Source organism: Lepidochelys kempii, chromosome 6, assembly GCF_965140285.1.
Source record: "Lepidochelys kempii isolate rLepKem1 chromosome 6, rLepKem1.hap1, whole genome shotgun sequence".
NCBI lineage: Eukaryota > Metazoa > Chordata > Testudines > Cheloniidae > Lepidochelys > Lepidochelys kempii.
Window position 1 is genome coordinate 107,640,048 of NC_136385.1, and position 6,000 is coordinate 107,646,047.

Consider the following 6,000-nt stretch of genomic DNA (forward strand, 5'->3'; position numbering starts at 1 on the left):
TTGAATAGCAAGTAGGAAATATGATGTTCTAAATGTAGCTGTAACAATGCCCTGCTATGGTGATCAGATTTTGTTGATGTATTAGTGTATAAAAAGAATTGAGCACAAGGCTAGAAATAGACAATCCTATTATGCCATTTTTATATAAGATATAAACCTGAGCCTATGTACTAGCATCATGGGGCTAGCTTATTTCACGGCCTTATATTCTCAATGACCAATTCTGGAGGTAGTTATAAACCAGGGGAGTTATGTATTGAAGTTAAAGCTCAATAGGAATCTGAGCCATTGGGAACTAGACATCCCCACGCTGTGTAACTTCAGTAAATTATCTTTCTTTCCCACCCAGTTTGCTAAAAGTTTTAGAAGCCTATTGTTTCCTAGCCACTGATGATGTATTTTGAAGTAACCCTGTAATTTAGTACCCTGTCTTTATCAGCCCACAGTGCTTTTTGTTCTCCGCAAAAGCAAACTAGTGTTACTTGTTCACTAACCTAAAAGTAGTGGCAATATTGAGAGGAGAAACCAAGACAAACAAAACTGATTAGGGAGAGACTTGCTTTCACGAAACCTTTTCCTGTCACAGGGGGATGGATAACTAAAATAATGTTTCAATAATTTATGCAGTGTGCACATGAAAAAACATTGGAATTGTGAAATGAAGACAACGTATAAAGAGCAACTGAAGTTGATAACTGCTTTAATCAGTTCAGATGATAATTCTAAAATAAATTGGGAAATCACTCTTTCTCTCAGCTCATGAATGGCGATGGGACTTGAATGTATATTCTTATATTGTTCCCCAGAATTTCACTTCAGCTCCTGTCCTGGTGAGATTAAACCCACTGATGTTGGTGCTGGCTTTCTTTGGGGGGAAACTTAGCCTGCAGAACTGGCTATATAAAGACACTTATCACCAGGAATCTATGTGGTCTAGTGGTTAAAATGGAGTTTGAGGAGTCTGAGACTCTTGTGTCCCATTCCCAGCTCTGCTACTGACTATGGGTAACTCATTTAACCTTTCTGTGCCTCAGTTTACACATCTATAAAATGGGGATATTTAGCCACTTCACAAGAATGTCATGTGACATAAAGTGAATGTGTGTAAAGCACTTTAAAGTCTTTGGATGAAAACTGCTACATACCGTTAAATGATTTTTCAGACTTAAAGCATCAGCACCTTCTGTATCATGCTATTCTCTCTCATATTCCCATATCATCTGAATATGAAAACAAATATATTCTGTAACAAGGTAATAAAATATTGATTCTGTCCTAGGCAGCACTCGGGGGAGGAGGGAGAGAGGAACAGAGCAGGGTCACTTAAGGGCTGGCTAATTTCCAGAGTCTTTTGTGTGGGAGACTTGCTGTGCTGGGGGCAAGAGGCTGTTGGGACTTTTGAAACTGCAGTGTCTCTAATCCTCTCTTCAAGGGTTAAATTACAGACGGTTTCTGTCTCTGGAGTTCTCTCTTCAATGCAAACTCAGGGCTCCAAGATCTTGCAGGACTAATATCTGGGTCAAGAAGTGCAGTTTGTTTGTTTTTTTCTGTTCTGGCTTCTCTGTTCTGTGGTCCTGCTACGGACAGGGGCACATCTTCTGTGTCTCGTTCCCAGTGCTTTGAAGAGATCCCAGAGCAGCAGCAGCAGGCTCTGGGCATGTTGTGGGCTTGGGGAAGACGGGGCCCCAAAGCACAGGGCCCATGGAGGTGCATGTTCTCCACTATCTTAGAGACTGCAGAGGAAGTTGAAGCTTTTCTGTTTCTCTCCTCTCTCCCTGTCCTCCTCTCTTTGCTCCCTCCCTCTCCACCAGCCCCTTTGTCGACACTTGATCATTTACATCAAGTTGACATTCGCAGAGTTTACTCAGGGGTCTGTAATTGTATTCTTTCACCGGTTCTGCATTACCAACCATGAAAATGGAATCTTATCATCCCTGACCAATTTTTAATGTACAAAATGATTTGGCCGAGGTTCAAAGGGAGTCACAATTGAAATCAGGTGAATGATACATGTAGGGTTTTTTTCAGTTTCTCCGTGCCTTGATTTGATTTTTCTCGTATGGCATACAGGGAGAAGTAGCTTATTTTTTTTGTCTCTGCAAGCTATATAAATGTATATATACTGTGTGCATTATCTATCTATCTATCTATCTATCTATCTATCTATCTATCTAATCATTTAAATTTACTTATTCACTGTGTGATGGATGACAGTGAAGTTTCCTATAATCTCTAAAAAGCAATCAAACAATTGGAACAAAAAGCAGGCTGATAGTGTTCTGGGATTAAGAGGACATTATTAAATGAACCTCCTTTGCCACATGAAAAGGGACCTCTAAGACAAAAATAAAAAATCAGGGCAGAGTAAATCACCAAGTTGGCACCATAAGAAATGGGGGTTGGGGGTGGCAGGGACCAATAGGGAATCCTCCTTACTGAAATACATACCATCGCCAAAGGAACAGAGCCCCTCCTGCTATGAAGAGATGAAAGGGGAGTTCCTGATATCACATGTTGTTTGAATTTTTTTTTATCCTTTGGAAGTTTAGTGTTGTGAATAATATGGACACCAATAACTCAGTCATGCCCCTTCTTTTAAGACTAGTTACTGAAGATCAGGGAATCTGTGTCCTTGCGTAGCTCCTATAGCTGTATTATTGAAGTGCCTCACAAATGAATGAATTTATGCTTGTGACACCCGTCTGAGGTAGGGGAGTATTGTTGTCCCTATTTTATGGATTGCAACAGAGTGACAGAAAGCTGAAAGATGAAATTTTCAGACGTGGTCACTGATTTTGAGTGTTTGAGGTGAGAAACCTTGGGCCTCTCTTTTTTGCAGGTGCTGCTCACCCACTGCTCCTGTTGAGTACAATTGGATTTGTGAGTACTCAGAATTTCTGAAAATCAAGCCCAAGAGAAGTCAAGTTCCACTTCCACAACCAGTGTTCACTTTTGGACCAAGTGACTTGTCCAAGTGCACGCAAGGAGTCTGTGGTCATGCTGGGAGTTGAACCTAGATCTTCCCAGTCAAATACTTTGCTAGAAGGCCTACCAAGTCAGAGAATGCCAAATGGTGTAATAAAATGACTATATGCTTCGTGCGTGTGTATATGTTTGATGGGAACACCTATAGGACAGGGTGCCATAGAGGGGGATTTTTTCCTTAATATTCAGGGCAGATTGATGGAGGGCTGCTGTCTTACCCTAAGTGAGAGTATGGGGGGGAGAGGAGATTTCTAATGGGGGTCACACTAATCTTGAAGTGGTTTTGGGTTTTTTTTTGGAGGCGGGGAAGGAATCACTAACTATGCTAGTGCAAAGGGGCTCAAGGTGTCCCCTTTGAATAAGCCTTTCCTGGGGTGAGAGTGGTGTAAACAGCAAGATGCCATATCTGGTGCTGTCCATTTAATAAAAGGAAAAAAGGGATGTAGGATTAGAAGGTTCTGAGGCTGTTGGGAGAACAGTCCTTCTAAGATACCCTTAAGGTATCTTGGGAATCCAAACCTAAGACAGAATAAAGAGAAATGCTCTCCAGGACCTGGTTTCCCTAGAGGGTCTGATGAGCAGGCAAAAGACTCTGAGCTAGGTTTGGTGTTGTCTCCTACGGCACAGCCCAGGAGGAGAGGAGACAGTTTTACACCTCATTTGTGCTGCCTAGATTCTGGTTGGCTGCAGGGCCTAAAACAAGGCTGTTCTATCTTGCAGTGACCTTACTTGGGCCTTGTGTGAACTGCTCTGCAGCTCAGAATTCCCAGAGTGCCAAGAACAACAAACGCACCTATATACTAGGAGCTGCGAAGGTGCAGCATTGGGCTGCTTACATTGTCCCAGTCACTGGCTTACTCTCCCATGTCTGTTGCTGCCTCCATACAGCTCTGATATGCCACTGCAGTTGCATATAGGGTCAGGAGCAGGGTCCAGAATGTGATCCACTGAGCGTAGAGAAGAGCAAATATGTTACAGGAGCATCCTTGGGGTCCGTCAGAGTTAGGATTTATCCTGGGGCAAGATGTGAAAAGTCACAGGCAGAAACAGCTCTGAGTAAACCAACTTGGCATTACCTGAGCCAGCCAATCAGAAATCAAATAAATAAAAATGCAGGACTGCCCCAGTCTCAAAAAATGTACTCTCTTTAAAAAATGAAAGTTGAAACTCAACCCTAATCACTTGCCTCCAGGGGCTGGAGCTTTATAAAAATATCAAATATTGCAAGGCTTGCAATAAAATTGTGCAGATTGTGAACACTGAAATGTATACAATGAATGCCAAAAAAATAATTGCTGGGACTGCAACATTAAAAGCCAGAACAAAAACCACCACCTCAGCTACATTCCTCAAAACTCTGAGGGGCGACGGGAGAGTGAGACTCCTGTGTAGCGATATCTTCAAAGAAGCAGAATTCCGGGTAAATAATTTCCCTCCTTTGAGCTACCAGATACCATCATCACAGGATTCCCACTTTTGGAGAGTAAGTAGCTTGAGGGATATCCTAAAATAAGAAGTAATGAGAGCTCAGAGTAAAGACAGTGGCAAACATCAGTTAAAGTGCAGTTGATGGAGGTAAGAAAGGTACCTTCTACCCAAGCGGTTCAATATGTGAACGGAATTTCATTGTTTGACTCCTGTATGTGTGGCTGTAGAACATATTATAGCTGAGTAGAGCCAGCATATGAGGGAATGGTATCTGTTTATTAGAGCTGATAAGAAACAGAATTTCTTTCCTGCAACATCCAAATTGGGATAAAAGAAATATCATTTGAGTGTGTGTGTGTAATAAAAAGTTCAGAAAAATTGTATTTTGAAATGTTGAAATGTTTCATTTTGGGTCAGTTCAGCATTAAGTTGTCTGCCTGAAATGCCCCATTACAGAGAGACAAGGCAGGTGAGGTGATATCTTTTACTGGACCAGCTTCGGTTGGCAAAAGAGACAAGCTTTCCAGCTTACACAGAGCTCTTCTTCAGGTCTCATGGGAATGGTAGTTTGGGTGCTTCGTGACCCCATTCAGCCTTGTGGGCACACTACTTCTTCCCCCACACTGTCAGAGGGGTCCTGGTCAGAACCTGACTGGCTCTCAGCTCCCAAACAATCAGCCAGCGGGGAGGTGGTAACTGGCACTGAATGGCATGAGGTGGAATCAGAGCCTGTGTTGAGGGGAAGTGGAGTGGCGCGGTATGAGGCAGCAGCATCTTTACTAAAAGACTGCCCCCCCCCGCCAGTGACCGGGCTTATTCTTTAATTTTTTTTTCTGGGGGTGTGACCTCTAATAATCCCCCTCAGTTTAAGTACTGTGCTTGGGGCTCAGATTTGGGTGGGCCTAGGTGCCAACCCACCCATGGCTCCGCCCTGAGGGGGAGAGAGATTTGGGGGGCTGAGATCCCACTAGCCCTAGCCACCCTGACAGATATCTGTATAACCAGATGACGTCAGTTAGTTTCGCACAGGTGTCATTGACTGGAATTTAGTAAACAACTCCACTGATAATGTAAAAGAAGGAATAGAATCTCACTCTCTTAGAGGTGTTGACTATGCAGTACTAAGAAGAATAAAAAACAACAAAAATTTAATTTTGTCAGGAAAGTAGGCAGATGTGACACTAATTACACACTGGGAGATGATCTGCTTAAGAGGCTGCTAGTCATACACAGTCACTTTTCAGTCTAGAACCACACGTTAATCATGCGCTGTGTAATGGTATCTGAGGAATGGCATGGAAGAAAGTGCATGGTGGCACTCAACTTCCAGGTTCCAGTCAGGTTTGTGTCTGCATGCCAAGAATAGAATTCATTATTGCTTTTTAATCTTACTCCTTATGTGAGACACTGTCAATTCAATTTAAGATCAGAATATAGAATTTTGTAAATCAACTTTATATAATGAAATTGAAAAGCTTCCATGATGTTTAAAAAATTGGCCATGGGAAGCTTAATTTTAAAGGAACAGCATTTCCCTGCATTGTTTATAGTCCAAACATTGCAGCATCCTGCTAATGTATGAGAAAC

At 42.3% G+C, this 6,000-nt stretch overlaps 1 protein-coding gene across 1 annotated transcript in view; it reads left to right on the top strand.

Annotated features, from left to right (window-relative positions):
* Window positions 1–3,097, top strand: part of VRK1 (VRK serine/threonine kinase 1) — a 119,063-nt gene extending 115,966 nt beyond the window's left edge. The window contains exon 16 of the transcript XR_012159554.2: window positions 2,840–3,097. The gene's annotated coding sequence lies outside the window, so the exon portion shown is untranslated. The remainder of the gene's footprint in view (window positions 1–2,839) is intronic.
* The last annotated feature ends 2,903 nt before the right edge of the window (window positions 3,098–6,000 follow it).